Source organism: Camellia sinensis, chromosome 4 (assembly GCF_055761805.1).
Source record: "Camellia sinensis isolate YWXY chromosome 4, ASM5576180v1, whole genome shotgun sequence".
NCBI lineage: Eukaryota > Viridiplantae > Streptophyta > Magnoliopsida > Ericales > Theaceae > Camellia > Camellia sinensis.
In genome coordinates this window covers 96,311,856-96,330,837 of record NC_138964.1, presented here as the reverse complement: position 1 = coordinate 96,330,837, position 18,982 = coordinate 96,311,856, and the positions used below count along the sequence as shown (strand labels likewise).

The 18,982-nt window shown below is 38.1% G+C and overlaps 1 pseudogene; it reads left to right on the top strand.

The window, feature by feature from the left end:
* The window catches only part of LOC114298654 (trihelix transcription factor GT-3b-like), a 52,136-nt pseudogene extending 48,836 nt beyond the window's left edge, over positions 1–3,300 (top strand).
* Positions 3,301–18,982: the final 15,682 nt, after the last annotated feature.

Below are 18,982 nucleotides of genomic sequence, written 5' to 3'. Positions count from 1 at the left end.
CTTAAGACCATCCACATTATCATGGAACCACATAAAGCACATATAGGTTACCCTCATAAGAAACTAGTCTGTCCCATGACAATCAAGGACCTCCAAGTGGAAAAAGCATTGATTAGATGCATTTCCAAAAGAATCTCGATGAGTGCAATGGATAGAAGCTATATCTCAAAAGTTAACCCCATACACATATAACCACATACATACACAAGTCACATAAACATCCCATCCTGAACTAGGAATCCCATTGTGACAAAAGTCACTTCCCACGAGCATAAGGTATTCGAACCTAATGCTCTGATACCAATCTGTAATGCCCTTCTATTTCATACATGAATCCATCGCAACCAATATAACAATTTACTCCAAAAGCCATCTTGTTCACTGATCTAATATTTAAATTTACAATTTCCATGTTTACATGTCCATGAAACCTTATACCTAACACCAAGTTCAATAAACAAGATGACAATTACAAAAGAAGAACCCTATGGGTACGCAAGACAACAACAAAATACGTCTAACAGTCCTAGTACAAAACTATTCTTTACAGCAAAATATTCTCAACTGTCAATCCCAACACTGCTTACTTCAGGTCACCACTGTAGTTGTACAACGTTATTTCCTGAAAAATGAAATAAGGGTGAGCAATACGCTGAGTATGAATACATTTAACCAAGTATTTAATCATTTGAATAAATTTATAGCATCCTTGAGACAAAACATAATAAGGAGTTGCGAACACACATAATCTTCACTAGTTACGTAAACACACAACGATTTAGCATGGAAAATTATATTTCAAACCTTTACAACACAACATTTAAACAATCACATCAATGGAAAACAAACCATGAGTCCCATGTAAGAGTCCAACACAAGTTGCTTTAGTTTCAAAAACCATCTCCATATTTGCCGGCTATTATACGGCGAGAAGTGGGCTCCTTAAGAAAACTATCCGTTTTTCTACTTTTGCGGACTACAATACGACAAGATTGTATGGACACACAAAAATATTTTTCCCACATTCACCCAATGGTAAGCCTAGATAGGGCATTTGGACACCTTTTAAACTCCCCGTGTGGGTACCAGCGCAACACCACATTTTCCAAAACCGAATCTTACCCGAACTCATGCACAATTAACAATTCCATCACATTTGAATTCCATCAACAAGCATCCATCATCACAATAGATGAAACACCACATAATATTCAAAGAATAATAACATCCAAGTCACAATTCCTTTACCATATCAACATCCACATATTTCATCTCTTGATTATATATAATATTCCATGAATCAAAGAAAATTCCATTCAATTTAGAGCTTTCTACTCAAATTGAGAATTTAGGGTTTTACCAAATTTGGAGTTTTTTCTCCGTCCTCATAGATATGGGTTTTAACAATATACATGTTTTGAAAAAGGAGTTAAGAAATTTCAAGCAAAAGTCAAGTAAAATGGTTTATTTATGTAAAACATGGGTTTAATCCAATAAGATCCTCAAATTAGCTCATACGTCACAATAGTACCATGAAATCTCTTCAAACTAAAGAAGTACTAGGGTAAAAGTATCCCTACCTCAAAATTGGAAGCTAAGATTGACGACCCATCTTGAAACTCCAATGAAATCGCAAAACAATCGGTAAAAGTCTTGATCCATTCTTGTTCTTCAACCTTCTTGCAAGATTGGGGTGACTCTTTCGTAAAAGAAGAGAAATAAAGAGTTTGGAAGGTTAGGGTTTTGGGTTTGGAGGATGGGAGGAGAAAAGAAAGAGAAAAATAAAGTTTTTGGGCCAAAAAGTCACTTTATAAAGTTTGTTAGGGACCTAGTCGCTCGAGCGAAAGAAGCTTGGCTTGAGCATAGAAAAGAAGCTCCCAAAATCTCTGAAAATCACGCAGTTCACTCGAGCAAAGAAAAGCTCGATCGAGCAAGCATGCTTCTAACATAGAAACTCAAAATTCAAACAAGTACAACTCTCTCGTTTGGACTCCATTTTAGGTCGTTCTTGTGTCCAGATCGAAGCCTCGGAAACAAGCTTTAAGTTGGCGGGCACCCAGTTACACCAATCCGATACAAATTAGAATTCGAGTCATTACAATTATACATATGCATGTGTTTCTGTATGTGCATCTACCACAGGTTATGGTTTTTGTTTATGTTTTTTTGAATGTTTGGGTATCAAAATACAGTAGCTAATCAAAGTTTGTCTCGTGTTGTGTCATGCAAGTTAAACATGTTAATGAATTAATCGTGTCTATCTTGTCATTCACGGGTTAACACAGTTATAGGCAGGTCATGTTAGTGTTTAAACAGGGTGTGTTCGTGTTGAGGATTTTTTTGACACGACTCGAATACGACACTAGTCAAACACAACATGACACGACATAATGCCCACCCCTAATGGGAATATGTGAATGTGTATTGGAATTCTAATTTTTTTGGGATCATTTGGTCCTTAAGGAACACCTAGCGGGCTGTCAGTAGCGACCTTTCCTTATATTCTAAAATTGTTTTAGAATATATTAGAGAAGATTTTTTTCTCCTCATTTTCAAGTTATTTATTTATTGTAATTTTTAGTTTTAGTAACTTTGTTAAGCTATAAGATCATGGATTTGAGGTTTGCTGATTATTTCAGGAGAAAGAGATAGCTGATCCAAATAACTGTCGGCAGTGCCCATTTTTTAAGGAATTCCATGTAGTATTTACAGAAAGAGAGAAAGACATGCAGCAAACGCTCCTTGAGTCCAAATCTGGTGCTTTACATGCAAAGAAGAGGGTTAAATGAATTGGTGGAGATCCTTCCTCTGAAGAATTGCCAGATTATGAATATGAGGATGAAGTAGAGAGCGGCATTCCTCGAAAAAAGAAGGGTGAGATAGAGAAGCAGTTGCGGACAACTGGATCGGACAAGGCTTCAAGACAACCTAATATGGGTAATACTAATAATAGTGGTAATAGTCTTAGCAGTATTCAGGAAATGCTTCAGGAATTTTTATAGGAACAATAGAGGATCGAGATGTTGTGGAGGAAGTCAATAGAGCGGTATAACTATGAGAGGCAGATGTTTGAGCAGGAGTGGCGGCAATCAATGGAGAAGCTTGAAAGGGAGTGGCTGATGGCTGAACATGCTTGGAGGCAGAAGAGGGATGCTATCTTGACAACGCTCTTGAACAAACTTATCAATGAAAATAATCCTTGAGGGCAGATTAACTGAGATTGTCACTCAATCAATCTCTTCACAGACTTCAGACTTCGGTGGTATCTTTTGAATAGCGGTTTATTGATACCAGAAGTGAATGTAGGAGAAATGAAAAAATTTGAAGTACAGAACATTAAACGAACAAATAGCAATTATTTTAACTTTGGTATACAAATTGTACTTGTTTTTTTTTTTTTAAATTTGATTTCTATAGAAATTTGGTGGGTTTTTTTTTTTGTTTTTTTTTGTTTTTTTGTTTTTGTTATTGTTTTTTTCCCCCCTCTGATCATAAGAAGCAGCAATTTCAGTTTGTGGGAGTTGTCCACCTGCAAGAATTGTATGGTGTTCGAGATTTTCAAGTTTCATTCTTACATTTCTTGTACATGTTCACAATTGAGATTGAGATCTATGCTCTGTTCTTCTAATATATATATTTTTTTCTTTCTTTTCAATTTATTGGCACATGCTTTCTTTTCTTGCTAAAGTGATGCTTTGTTTAGTTGCTGAAGTGATGTTTTAAATTGATGGAAAGTTATATACATATTATTTGTAATACTTTGATCCAATGGAATTTAATTTTGGAGGAGGGAAGGGGATAGGAGAACGAAATCCCGAGACATGAGTCTAATTGCTGAGCTTGGTTGACTGTTACGGGTTTGGTGCTTTTCTGCACTAATGGTCCTTGTTTTTGTGGCATCTAATATAGGTTTTGTTTGGTGCAATTTATTGAAATTGTTTACAAGGTTTTTTTTTTTGTTTTGGCACATAAAGAGACCAATGGTGCTCTTTCATCCTACCTCGCCTGTGGCAAGGCTTGAACCTCCAACCCCTAATAAGTGAGGGTTGGAAAAATGTCATACAAGATGATTATATGAAAGTTAGGAATGAAGTGCTTTTAAAGTTTTTTTTTCTTTTTATCAATTTGAGAAATTTTGGATCAAACAGGCCATACTTGTGTGTAGTAAAACAAGTTATTCGTGTACTCTTGGCACTTCATTTTTTCTCTTGCCTAGTCCGTGTAGGGGTGCTTCTGTTTAGTGTTATATTGTCTTTTGTTTTAGGAAACCCTCAGAATGTGTACCATATGTATGTAGAAGGGTGTGTGTTGAAGAGGTTTCCCTATTTGTTTAATATGTTGTTTATTTGCAATGTTGTTATGATGAATCGCATAGTAAATCATAATAATTTTTTTTTTCAAAGATTCAAAGGCTAGAAGTGAGGCGGTGTATATTATAGAATTTCTTTACAAAATTTACGGGATTGCTGAATCAGATCAATATTGTCAAATTGTAAGGTTAGATATTGATAGAACCAAGTTTCAGCCATTAACCATCAACCATCCCTCTTCTCTCTCCAAGCCTGCTCAGCCATCAGTCTCTCCCTTTCAAGCTTCTCCATTGATTGCCGCCACTCCTGCTCAAACATCTGCCTCTCATAGTTATGCCTCTCTATTGACTCCCTTCAAAACATCTTGATCCTCTGTTGTTGCTGCCAAAATTCCTAAAGCATTTCCTAAATACTACTAAGATTATTACCACTCTATCTCACCCTTCTTTTTTTGAGGATTGCTACTCTTTACTTCATCTTCATATTCATAATCTGACAATTCTTCAGAGAAAGGATCTTTACCAATTTGTTTAACCCTCTTCTTTGCATGTGAAGCACCAGATTTAGACTCAAGGAGAGTTCGCCGTACATCTTTCTCTCTTTCTGTAAATACTGCATGCAATTCCTCAAAAATGGGCACTACCAGCCGTTATCTGGATTAGTTGTCTCCTTCCCCTGAAATAATTAACGAACTTCAAACCCATGATCTTATAGCTTAACAATGTTACTAAAACTAAAACTTACAATAAATAAATATCTTGAAAATGAGGGAAAATAAATCTTCTCTGATATATTCTAAAATAATTTTCGAATATAAAGAATGGTCGCTACCGACAGCCCACTAGGTGTTCGTTAAAGACCAAATGATACCAAAAAAATTAGAATTCCAATACACATTCACATATTCCCCTTAGGGGTGGGCATCGTGTCATGTCATGTTATGTTTGAATCGTATCGTATTCGAGTCGTGTCAAAAAAATCCTCAACACGAACGCAACCTGTTTAAACATTAACATGACCTGCCAATAACTGTGTTAACCCGTGAATGACAAGATTGACACAATTAATTCATTAACATGTTTAGCTTGCATGACCCAGCATGAGACAAACTTTGATTAGCTACTATATTTTGAGACCCAAACATTCAAAAAACAAAAACAAAAACAAAAACAAAAACCATAACCTATGGTAGATGCACATAGATAAACACATGCATACGTATAACTATTAGATAGACAAATCGTAATTGAGAGTTAACTGGATTGGAAGTATTATAGTTGTCAAATCGTAGTTTGAGTTGTGAATCAAAATGGCCTAGTAACAAATAACGAATCAAATCGAATTATTAATAGTAAAGATTCAGTGACTTTTTCTTAACTACTAAGAAATATATATATATATATATACACTTAAGTGTTAAATAGATCTCATAAACATGAAATATTTAAACTTAAATCAATGAAATATTGTTTTGAATGATAAGCATGTGATCTAATAGATTACTAACCTGGGTTCCCATGTAAGATCATCATCTTACATTTTCCTTTTTTTTTTGATATTTTTTATCAACCCTTTTTAATAAAAAAAGTAAACAAAGAGAAACTATCAATTTCCAAGTAACAATAACTTAACAACAATGCTAATGTTTAGACAATAAGCATACATTATATACCTTTTCAAGTTACAATGACTCAATAATAAGAAAGAATTAATTGAAATATTTATTGAACCAAATTTATTTGAATAAAATAGCAGTAGATAATTCATGGTGAAAATTACTTTAACCTTAAATATTTTAGAAGATATGTTATGATTTTTTTAAAGACAAAAATGAAAATATTGGTCTAACTAAATCTAATTAGATCCTATTAAAAACTTCCAATTACCAAAATAACAAAAAATCTTGTATATATATTAGCTATTTTCATACTAAACATTATTAGAAGTTGAATGATGTCATTTTCACTAAAAAGAGGCAAAAACGATAACATGACACAACACGAGATTATTAGGGGTGGGCATCGTGTCGTATCGTGTTGTATTCGAATCGTGTCAAAAAAATCCTTAATACGAACACAACCTGTTTAAACACTAACATGACCTACCAATAACTATGTTAACCTGTGAATGACAAGATTGACATGATTAATTCATTAACATGTTTAACTTGCATGACACAACACGAGATAAACTTTCTGCATTCACCATCATTGCTTTACATTGTAATTGGCCCTTTTACCACAACCAAGATAGGAGACGATGGACAAAGACGGCTCAATCAAACAAAGGGACAGGACATTTGAGTTGGAGATGGTTATGGCTAAACTTTGGGATAAAGTTGCCTATGTGTCCCAAATATGGGAATTAGGCCTTACGTAGTTCGATTTTAGTTCACTCGAGTATTAACTCTCTCATTTTGCGCTCTAACTTTTGCCAAAGTCTCCCTTTCAGGTTTTCAACCTTGCGAGCTCCATTTTTCTTTATGTCTAATTTTTCATGCTCTTACTTTTGCCTAGGTCACCCTTCCGAGTTCTCAGCCTAGCGAGTCTCTCAGGGATAGTATTTCTTCAACTTGTCCATATTGATCAGATGTGAGAACTCCGAGCCATCCAGATCCATAAGGATAATAGCCCTTCCTGACCAAATAGATTTGATGATGTAGGGACCAATCCAATTGGGTCTAGACTTGCCCCTAGGGTCATGGATGGGAGTTCAGTTGTCTTTCAGCACCATATCTCCTTCATTGAGATTTCTAGACTTGACTTTTTTGTTGAAGGCTCTAGCAATTTTGCATTGATACCCTTGGATATGATATAACACCTTTAACCTCATTTCGTCAAATAACATTAACTCTTCGAATCTGCTCTGCTGCCAATTCGCCTCCACTATTTGACACTCGGCTATAATTCACAGCGACGACACTTTAATCTCAATCGGCAGAACAGCCTCCATCCCATACACTCGAGAATAGGGGGTCGCCCCCGTGGATGTCCGAATTAACGTTCTATAACCCTAGAGCGTAAAAGGCAATTTATCCTGCCAGTCCTTGTAGGTCTCCATCATCTTTTACAAGATGTTCTTAACATTCTTGTTAGCGGCCTCAATAGCTCCGTTGGTTTGTGGTTTATATGTTGATGACTTGTGAAAAGACACATTATATTTCTCTGGCAGATCCACCACCTCTTTCTTGAAGTGTGAGCCGTTATCTGATATGATCTTGATTGGAACCCCATATCGGCAGATGATGTTGTTTCTGATAAACTTGGCCACATGCGACGCCTTCAACACAAAGTACGACTGAGCTTCCACCCACTTAGTAAAATTGTCAATCGCCACCAAGATGAACTCATGTCCATTTGAACCCTTCGGCGAGACTACACCGATAACGTCGATTCCCCAAACTGAGAAAGGCCATGGCAAAGTCATGATGTAAAGCTTCAACGATGGGATGTTCATACGATTGGCATGGATTTGACATTTGTGGCATCGCTGCACAAAGCTAGTACGATCCTCTTCCATAGTTGACAAATAATAGCCTTATTTGAGGATCTTTTGGCCAGACCACACCATTCATGTGTGCTCTACACTCTCCTCCATGGATGACTTCCATGAGATGCTTTGACTCTTCTTCTTCCACATAGAGCTTGTGTATTCCCAGATGGCCTCTCTTGTACAGCTTATCTCCACAAATGATGAACTGGATGGCCAGACATCGTATTCCTTGTTTATCTTTAGCATTTCCCCCTGGTGGATACGTATCCTTTTTCAGAAAATTCCAAATGTCGTAATACCAGGGGTTCTTGTCTTGAACCTTATCTATTGCGGCAATGGTTTCATAAGTAGGCGTATATTTCTGTTCAATGATGATTGAATGCATTTTCATTCCAAGTGGTATGTCTACCATGGAGGATAGAGTTTCCAGCGCATCAATAAATCATTTATTCTCTCTTAGTAGATGTGTGGACATTAGTTTTTCAAACCTTGGAATCAAAATGTCCAAGGTCTGATGATAAACCTTCATTTTCTCTTCTTGGACCTTTTAGTCTCCATTGGCTTAAGAAACAAATAGTGAAAGCAAGAGAAGTATCGGTCTACGCGACGACATCGCTCAAATTGGGAGTTGTAGTACCAGGAGCGGGGTACTGACAACTTAATCGGCCCCACCGGTATTGGAGCTAGAAAGGTGAAATATGTGTAAACCCATAGCTACAAGCAGAAAAAGGTGGATAAAGTAAATGAGCAGATAAACAAGAAATGCAAAGCAAAGATGAGCATGAAATGCAGAATTGAACAGAATGCACAGAAAGAGTACGTGTGAGGTATACCTCCTAAACTCTCCAGGAGCCACCCAGTGAATCCACCTTGCGTAGGATATGGAGCTCATATAACAGTACAAGGTGGCTAGGCCGGCGCCACCCTAATCATACTCTATCACCTGTGGTAGGTGCACCAATGCCCCCAGAAGATATAACCCCACGGTGTTTTCCGTATTTGCAAGTAGGGTAGTACCAAGGAGATACATAAGGAAGCCGTGGGTGTACTGGGAGACCTTATCTGGAGTAGCAGGCTGAGAAATAGAGAAGTGATCAAAGAACCTCACCATCCCGTGAATGGTAATGCCTGGGATCGCCTTAAGAAGCTTACGCTGTGCATCATATCAAGATCACATGGGATTGGGCCGCCAATCCCGACTCGTTGGCCAGTGCGCATCGAGAAATCGCATGGAGTCAGGGTCAGCTTCCCAATTGATGAGAAGTGGAATGAGTTAGTGGTGCCCCACCATCTCTCTACTAGGGCCCTGTAGAATAATGACTCAGCCCTCATCTGTAAGAACCCTGAACAGAAGGGCCCAAAGGCATTAACCAGTGTCTGGACCTCTGCGGGAAGCCTCTCATACCAGCGCCGGGGGCTGGATATGGATCCATAGCCGCCAATCCTCCTAGCTATCACCAGTAAATGAGGAGTGTATGTAGCATTAATGAGTAGTTTTCTTATGAGATTCAACATATGTACAAAATAAATGAAAGTTTCTTACCGTGGAGGCATCGGCGGACAAGTGCTCCACGGGCCCTCATAGCGGGATGCCCTTGTCTATCTCGAGGATGAGGTCCTCAAATCTCAAAATACCGCCTGGGGATGGAACATGTGTACATGGTCGGTAGGTAGCCGCATCAAATGGCCTATCAATGAGGGGAGGCAACGCGGGAGCGTCCTCGGCCTCCATATCTGCACCTAAGATGGCCCCAATACTGATGGCAGGGTCTGGGATGGGAACCTCATCACTAGCCATAGAGAGAAAGTGGAAAAAGTGAAGAAAATGTGAAGGGATGAGTGAAAGTGAGTAAAAATACCCCAAAATCCAAGCCCTAGGAGACAGAAAGTAAAGAGGAGTGGAAAATCAAAGGGGGATGTTAGAGATGAGAGGGAGTTTCGGATGAGAGGGTGTGAGAAAATGAGGTTTAAGTTTGTTTAAAACAAACGTGGCTCATAGATTGCTCGATCTGCCCCTATCCCATTATCGAGGCCCAGCCGGCTGTTTTGACTCCCAACCGTGCTTCATCAAGGCTCGACTGGTCCTCAGTGTGAATTCAATCAATTTTTGTTCTTTTTCTCGTATTATGGAGCTTTAATTTGAAAAAAATAATAATAAAAAGCAAATAGAAAAGAAGAGAGTTGGAAAAGAGAGAAGAAAAAGAGAAAAGAAGAAGAGCAAAAGAAAAAAAAGAAAAAAAAAACAAGGAACAAAGGAAAATAAGAGAAGAAAAAGGTGAGCAAAAAAATAAAAAGGTGAAGGAAATGAAAAGAGAGGAATTTTGTTCATTCTATTTTGTTTTATTGTGTGAATGCATAATTTGATTTATTTGATTCTTGATTTAATTTGTTTAAAATTATTTATTTAACTCATAGTTTAAACTTATAATGTGATTTGTTTTGTTTAAGACTTTTAATTAGTTTAAACTGTTCCGTTCACTTACAAATTGTTTTGCCTGAATCGTAATCTGTTCTATTATTCTGTAAACAAACAATTATTGTATGTACGATTCATTCAGAGGAGTTCTAGATAAAATCATTCATGCCATAGTTAAATCACCATCCATTTTACCATCAAATTGGAACACGGTGTGTTGCGTTCAAAAAAGCCCATTGTTTTAACACATAGGCAAAATTAGTTTTCGCTTTACTACATTGCTTTGATTATTTTGATTGTATGTGTCTTTGTGTAGAATTCATGTTTACTTTTAATTCACGTTTATGCATTGTGTCTTGTTTTGAATTATCTCCACAGACTGCGTTTTTCAAGGCCTTCTTGGGGGGGGAGTTAGTTTCGCTATACCAAATTCTGAAAATTTGTTTCCTCTTTTATCGATCCACCTTTCCTCCTCTCACGTGTGATGCGTTAGGATTGTACAAATCAGTTAAAAACATCGGATGTGCCTGGTGTTCACACCACATTCCTCCTCTCGCGTGTGACGCGTTAGGATTGTCCAAATTGGTTAAAAGCATCGGGTGTGCCCAGTGTTCACACCACCTTTCCTTCTCTCGCGTGCGACGCATTAGGAGTGCTCGGTTGAAAACGGCAGGTGCGCCTGTTCATTCACACCAATCTTTCATCCTCTTGCGTGTGATGTTGTAGGAGTGCTCATTTTGGTTAAAAACAGTAGGTGTGCCTGTTCGTTCACACCAATCTTTCCTCCTCTCCCGTGTGACGCTTTAGGAGTGCTTGGTTAGAAATGGCAGGTGCGCCTATTCGTTCACACCAATCTTTCCTCCTCTCGCGTGTGAGGCGGTATGAGTGCTCATCCCGATTAAAACAGTAGGTGCGCCTGTTCATTCACACCAATCTTTCCTCCACTCGCGTGCGACGCGGTAGGAGTGATTTTCTCAGTTAAAAACATCAGGTGCGCCTATTTGTTCAGACCACCCTTCCTCCTATCACATGAGACGTGTTAGGATCTTGGTTGAAACCTCAAGTTCGCTCGATGGTTACGTCGCCCTTCACCCTTCCTATGTGAGGCATAGTTAGGTTTGCATTTTCTTACATCCTTTTTACGTGAGACGTAGCTTGGTTGCTTTCTTTGTCCTTTCCACGTGAGACGTGCCTGTTTATTCACTTCTTTCCATGTGAGACATGGTGAGGTTGTTTCACTTTGATTTTCAATTTCATTCAAGCGTTGCATTCTTGTTTAGATTGTAGCGTTGTTTCGTTGCATTGTTTTATTGCATTGTTTCATTGCATGATCATAAGTTATTTCTTGCATTTCATTTTTGTACTTTGCCCTCGAGTTTAATCTTTGCATTTATGTCTTGATTTCTCGCCCAAGTCTTGCGGCCTTGTCAAAAAGAGTTGTCTCTGGGTTTTGACATTCACTCATATCAGTTTATGACTTCGAGTTCTGTCAAAGAGGGGCAACTGTAGACACCTCATTTTTGACTGCCCGCAAGGCTCAAGCACTTTGCCCGGTACACTTGATGATGAGAGTGGTGTTGTGTGTAGTTCTTGGTCTCAACGAAGGGGCCATGTTTAAGCTCCGAAACAATCCTAAACCTGCCATATTCCCACTGTTTATACCCCAAAAATCCATTTTTACACATTGTGCCACCCTATGCTGAGTCTGAAGCAGAAAAACAGGGGATCACATTAAGGCTCGACCGTGCCTCATTGAGTGCCGGTCGTGGCTATTGATGGCCGGCCATGCCTTGGTAGCCAGAAACACTGTTCTGGGTGGGAGCCCACCAGCTATCCATTTTTGAAGATATTTATGAACCTTATTGCTCAAATTCTATAAAAACAAAGTTGTTTCTCTGTTTTGAGGGTTGAAGAATTTCTAAAAAGCTTATACACCTTCTTGAGAGCTCCTTCCTCTTGTGAAAGCAACCTTTGAGCAAGCTTACCACCTTGAACCTATATCCATACGCGATATACACGTTCACACCTTAGCCTAGGAGCCTTGGTTGAGCCTTGAGCATCACAATTCAAGCTTGAGAGTATGCTTGGACTTAGTTTGATTCACAACAAAGAGCTTACCTTTCTTAAGAGGTATAAGCTTACTATCTCTTCTCTTGCTCTCTTTTCTATCATTTGCTATCAAGTTCTTGTATTTTTGTATTGTTTTGATCTTCCTTCAAGTGTCTAAGCTTGGGTTTGGACAGCTACCAAAGGGCAGAGAGAGTTAACACTCTTTCTTACACCTTCACCTATAGCTCAAACCCTTGCTTTTGCCCCCTTTTCTTTGCTTTCTAAATTGATTTCAAAGTTTAACGGAGGCTAAAAATCATGCTTTGAGGTTTCAAAAGTGGACGGGTTAGCCACGCCTCCTTGTTCTTGCTTACTAGCCTTATTTTCTTTCTTTGTTGATTAGCTTTTTTGGCTCTTTTCATGCACTTTGAGCCACTGTTTTTCACCCATTTTAGGGATGTCCTAGATTGTTTAATTAATTCGTGCTTTGATTAGTTTGCTTGTTGTCTCACAAGTCCTTATACATAGCTAGTTGCATATTGTTCTTGGCCTTTCCTTGTTTAAGAGCCACAATTTAATAATCAACTTACCATTCATTTCTTTCATTTGAGAGTTGTTTCAATCGGCTGACGGTTATTCACAACATGAACTAGAGATCTATGCTTAATGGTTGAACCTCTACAAAGGTTCATTGTCAATGGCATATTCTCTTTTTCATGTTGAGAATCACTTCCTGTTTGACATGTTTCTTACTTAGTTGATGTAACAATCATCTTGGACAAATGGGTTAAATAATGGCAATGACTAATGAATTTGGCTTAAAATGAACCAACCCACATAAAAAAAATGAGTTATATTGCTTGGGCTCGGCCATACGTTATGCCGAGTCTATTGTGTCAAGAGTCGTCACATGTCAATTCATGGTATTTTAACGACCCTTGAAGTGTCTTTACTTCCCCCTTTTGAGCTCATCCCATGATAAAGGGAGGATGGTTGTTGTTGATTGTATTCATTGAATTTTGTCCAAATTGTTACTGAAATCATCAAGTAAACAATTTGCTCATTGATGGTTTTGGAAATGATTCCAACCTTCTCTTGAGGCTTTCCCATGACAGAGAAGTGTGAGAGAGACAAACAGAGTTCAGAATAACTCTGTTTGCACTGTTTTCACTTCAGAGCATAAAACAGGATTTTGCATAAAATTATGGCGTGGTCGGCCTTATTTAGGCCCAGCTGGGCTTCATTGAGAGCCGACCGGCCATCAATGTTTGGTCAATAGTATGTTTTGCAGAGAACAGAGGGCAGTGGTTAAAGGTGAGACAGAGCAGACTTGGGCAGACAAAGCAATTCTTGGACACTGTGCATGCAACCCTTGTGCATCCTTGCTTACATCAATGTTGTAAATTAATGCTCCGAGTATTGTTGTAATTAATAATTATTATTGTTACAATTAGTCTTGTTGTAATTAGTGTTGTAATTATTTTTATTGTTTATTTGTAATTGTTATAGCGAGTTAACTTAAATAGGTAGTTTATTTCTCATTGTTATCCTTGTTGTAATAGAGTAGCTAGCTAGTTAATTCTTTGCTTATTTATTCATTTGGTTTTGTAATAATTAGTTTAATTCAGGCTTTCAGACTTTGATTCGCACCCTCTTATGCGGGGGCCAACATGTAATAAGTTGTATGTCTTCCAACCCCACGTCTTTCTCCCTTTTACTTACTTGCTTTGGATGGTTAGTATAGAACATCATTTTTCAAATTAGCATTCTTATGCTTTGCATCTATTGTCTTGCATGCATGTAAGGTTTGGCTCATCATACTAACCCAATATCAATGTTCAAATTCAATGCTTGAATACGTTCTTTATCGCATGTCTTGAATGGAATCATATGCCATGCTCATAGTCGAGCCTATAAATTACATAATGTGTGCGTTGCATTTAGTTATATTGCATTAGTTAGGATCATGCATATTTTCTAATTATTTTGCTTTGTTTTGGCTCGAAGTACTAGGTGAGCAATTTTGAGCTTTAGCATCTTGTATCGAATGTTTGGTTGCCATGCGAAACATATTTCTATGAGGCTAATTGCTTAAATGATATCCCTGTTTGAATGCCTGTGGATGGAGGCTAATTACCAAAATTGGGACAAATTGATTAATGTGGATGCAAACTCACCTTTTCAAGTGACGAGTATCAAAAAACAAATTTTCAAATAAAACATGAAATCAAAGTGTTCCAATCTTCGCATAATAGTCTATACTTATGTGCATCACATAGTAATGTTAGTCTAATAAAACTGGAACAAGAGCACATAACGTAAATAAAAATTACATCATGATTAGTAGAGGTCGATCTTTGATCGGGCAAGTGGAGTGCTCAATTCATGTCTTCCCCTCTCGTACCTAAGTTCTTGAGCCGAGACACTTTGGTGATGACGGATAAGTGGCCTTTGGCACGAGTCTTGAGTTTCCTAAATTTTGTAAAAATATTTAGGTGGCAACTCTGAAATTTGGCAAAGCAGTCCATTTTTGGCATTTGATTCAAACATCGATTTTCCAAAAGAATTGCCAGATTTGGACTCTTTTGAGCCTCAAAACCCTATGAACCTCTTGCCTTGTTTTTGGACCAAAATAACAGTTTTTCAAGCCGAAACATCCTGTGCCCTGCAGACCCACTAGTGTGGACTGCAGGCCACTATTGTGGATTGTCGGCCATTAATGTGACCTACCATCCACTGGTGTGTTTTTTCAGATATTTTTGCTAGCTGTGCCAACTGTTTCCACAGATGCATGCACTAGTCCATACATGTCTATATGGATGTTTTTGAGGAGGTCTCATGTTTTTCTATATATAGAGGACATCCCATCTTGTTTTAAAGCTTAGAAAAAATTTGGAGCAAAATTGTTTCTCTCTTTCTTGCAAGTTCTTCACTCTTTGCCTATATTCTCTAAACCAAACCTTGTGGTATTTGTGCTGAGGTATTTTTGGGCTTGCATTTAGCTCTTGAGGGTGTGTATTTGTTGGTTTGCAACTCAAAAAGGGTATCCCTCTTCAAAAGGTATAATTCTTAGCTTGTTTACCTTCTTTATTTGCCATCTTTTCTACTATTTTTGGACTATTTTTTGGACTATTTTTACATTGAATTTATGGGCTGAAAATTGTGGTTTAAGGCCATTAAGGGTGAATCTCAGAGTTTTTTCAGAGGCTAAAATCATGTTTTGAAGTCCCAAAAATGGAGGGGGTAGCCTCCCCTCCTTGTGCTTGTTTACTAGCTTAACTTGCTCCATGTTGTAGCTATTTTTGTTTTTAGTCCAGCACTATTTTTGACTGTTTTAGGACTATTTTTAGTTGTTCATTGCATTTGAGCTTTGTATAGCATGCTTATAATGTAATGGTCCTCATAAGTTTGGTGGTTTAAGCCTTAGCCACCAACCTATTTGAGTTAATAATGTTTATTTCTTGCTTTCAATACTTGTATCCATATCTAATCACCTCTGCGACCTCCCTCATTTCTTGGCCTTTTCTTTGTTTTGAAAGTTGTTTCAAACTAGTTGTTTGTTTAAGCTTGAGATTGGCGTTGTTATGCTTAATGGTTTAATCCCTTTGGGGGTTCATTACCAATAGCATGACACTTATCTCATTCCTAAAAACAACTCTTGATTTGATGCTCCTTTCCATTAGAGGACTTAAAGCTCATTTTTTGACTCAATAAACTAAGGAATGGATGGTAATTAAAATGAAGTAATAAAATTGGGATTAAGAGTGATGCAAGATAAAATCAACTTGGGTTTAATCAGATGTTAATTGAACCAATTGAGTCTTGAGTCGTTTCATACTTGTTAGTGATGTAAACGATTCAAGAGTCAATGTCAACCACTTTCCTTGAACAATCCATGATAGAGGGGGGATTTTGAGAGTCTTTAAATTGTGCATTCATTGAATTGTGTCCCTTGATTCATAAGTCATCACGCAATGAAATTGTGCTGATTGAAGATTTGTGAATTAAGCCTACCCCTTCTTTGACTTGTTTGTTGATAAGGAGAGGTAGGGTGAACAAACATCCCTTGAGAATATTCTAGTTTGTGCTCTGTTTGTCCTCTATTCGTGCAGGAAAGAACCTGCACCGGTGGTCAGCAAACCACTTTTTTGGGACGGCAACCCACTATTAGTGGCCTACCGATCACTAATTCTGGGTTGCCGGCCACTTTTTCCAGGTAGGCAATGCCCTTTTTCCAACAAAGCAGAGCAAAAGCTAAGGTAAAAAAATAGTGCATTTTTCCAACTGTGACTGTGCAATAGAGGCATTCCAATAACAAAACGGAGAGCATTATCGGGCAAAAATCCGCATCCATACATGAGCCATCCCTCGATTCTCGGGATTCGTCAAGATGATATTGTAATTATGCTTGGAGTAGAGGGCTTGTAACTAATTAGTTAGAATAGCTATGTGTTATACTTATTTAATTAGCCAGAAGAATTAGTTAATTTGTTGTTGTAATAATTAGTTAAGTAGCTTAGCTAATTTATTCATTTGGGTTTGTAATTGTTAGTTAATTAGGTAATTAGTTTAGCTAGTTCATTCATTCGGACCATCCTGCGCGAGGGCAAGCGATGTAATAATATGTATGTCTTCCAATCCACGTCTTTCTCCCTTTTATTTACTTGCTTATGATGGTTAGTTTAGAACATCACTTTCCTCTTAGCATACTCCATGTTTGCATCCACTTGTCTTGCATGCATCGAGACTCGGTTCATCATTTTAACAATGCATTATCGTTTAAATGTTTCTTTGAAAAGGTGCTTAAACCGCATGCTATCAAATTTACTCACATGTAATAATTAGTAGCAGAACTTATTAGTTACATATCGCATATGTTGCATTAGTCATGTTGTATTAGTTAGGAGCGTGCATGTTTTCTAACTCTTTTGTTTCTTTTGGTTTGCCTTGGAGTACGAGGTGTGCATATTTATTGTTTTAGCATATTGCATATGCTTGCCATGAGGCTAATTACTTAATTGATAAATTGCTTCAATGCTTGTGGATGAAGGCTAATTGCTTGAATTAGAATAATTTGAGTGATGTTCATATATGATCACTTTTTCAAGTGGTACATATTCAAACACTTTTCAAAATAAACATAAAATCAAAGTGTTCCAATTTTTGTAAATTAGTCTATACTTGTGTGCAACACATAGTAATGTTAGTATAATAATCGGAACAAGAGCATATAACATAAATAAGAATCACATCAAGATTAGTAGATGCCGATCTTTGATCGGGCGAGTGGGGTGCTCAATTCATGACCTTTCCCTCTGGTACCTAAGTTTTCGAGTCGAGAAAATCTCGGTGATGACGGACACGTGGCCTTTGGCACGAGTCACGGGTTTCTTAAAATTTTCAAAAATATTTAGGTGGCAACTCTATATCTGGAAAAGTAGTCCATTTTTGACATTTTGATTCAAAATCGATTTTCTAAAAGATTTGCCGGATTTGGACTCTTTGGTGTTTATCTATTTCACATTGCACTTGTGGAATCAGATTCAGAACAACATGAGTCCAAACTATAGGGCTATTCGTATCTGAAAGGAGCATGAAAAGTTGAGCTACAATTTCTGGGGACTCTACTAGGGACTTAGAGAATTTGACTCAAACTTCATGATGTGAAATTTTATCTACACTTATATGTTTCTTTGCATTTGCATTGATGCGCTTAAGTCATTGTGTTTACCATCTGCTATTCCTGGACGGTTTGCCAGAGGCTTGCCCAAAAGCTTGCCAAAAGGCTGACCGGTCGTGAGCTCTGCCATGTTGGGAACACGACCCTTGGATTTGGACTACCTTTGTATCGTTTAATCTTCCTTTTACTTCTCGATGTTAGGTGTAAGAGGTATATTAGGTAGTCATGCTGAGGTACCCTTTTGACCATTTGGCCTAGCTACATATAGAAAAGCCTTAGTGACTGTTCCAAACTAGGACATGATGCTCACCCGAAATGCAGGGTTACGTGAAATCGCTTGATTGAAATAGTGTAACCTAGTCTATGACAAAACTAGGGCAAGGTAACCCTACCCCCTCATAGGGGTGTTTTTGCTCTCTCTTAACTAGTATGTGCTTTACAATGAAACTGTACAGGAAAGTGCATAGTAGTTGCAAGTTTGGTATTTTTTTTAGGGGCAGATTTCAGTGTGGAGTTCAGTCCTACAACTTTGATCATGTCTGTGTTGATAACATCATGGCTGAGGTACTGTGCTATTTCTGATTATTGCTCTTTTTGCTTTATTTCTTTTGCTAGGTAGTTTAAAACCATAGCTTCAGAAAGTTTGGATATCCCCCAAGTACTCTGGACCGGAGTAAGAAGACTTTGTAAAGCCGGGGATCTTGTTCGAGGACAAGCCGTGTTTACCTCACTCCCATCGGTTACGAGATGGAAGAGAATGAGGCAGAATTCACCACTTCAGCTTTTACAGCAGTCACCCGTCAACTCACCTGTATCCAGTCAAGTTTGGGAACGGTCATCTACTTCTAGCCCAGCACGAGATCACTCACCTATTCCAATGGCACAGTATCCCCCGACCAGTGTGAAAGAACTAATACACCATCTGCAATAGACAGTTAAGACCCTATAGCAAGATGCGGTCCGTTAGGCCGAGGTTATAACTAGGCTACAACAATAGCAACCATAGCCGGTTGCGGCCTTCGCATCCCATACCCC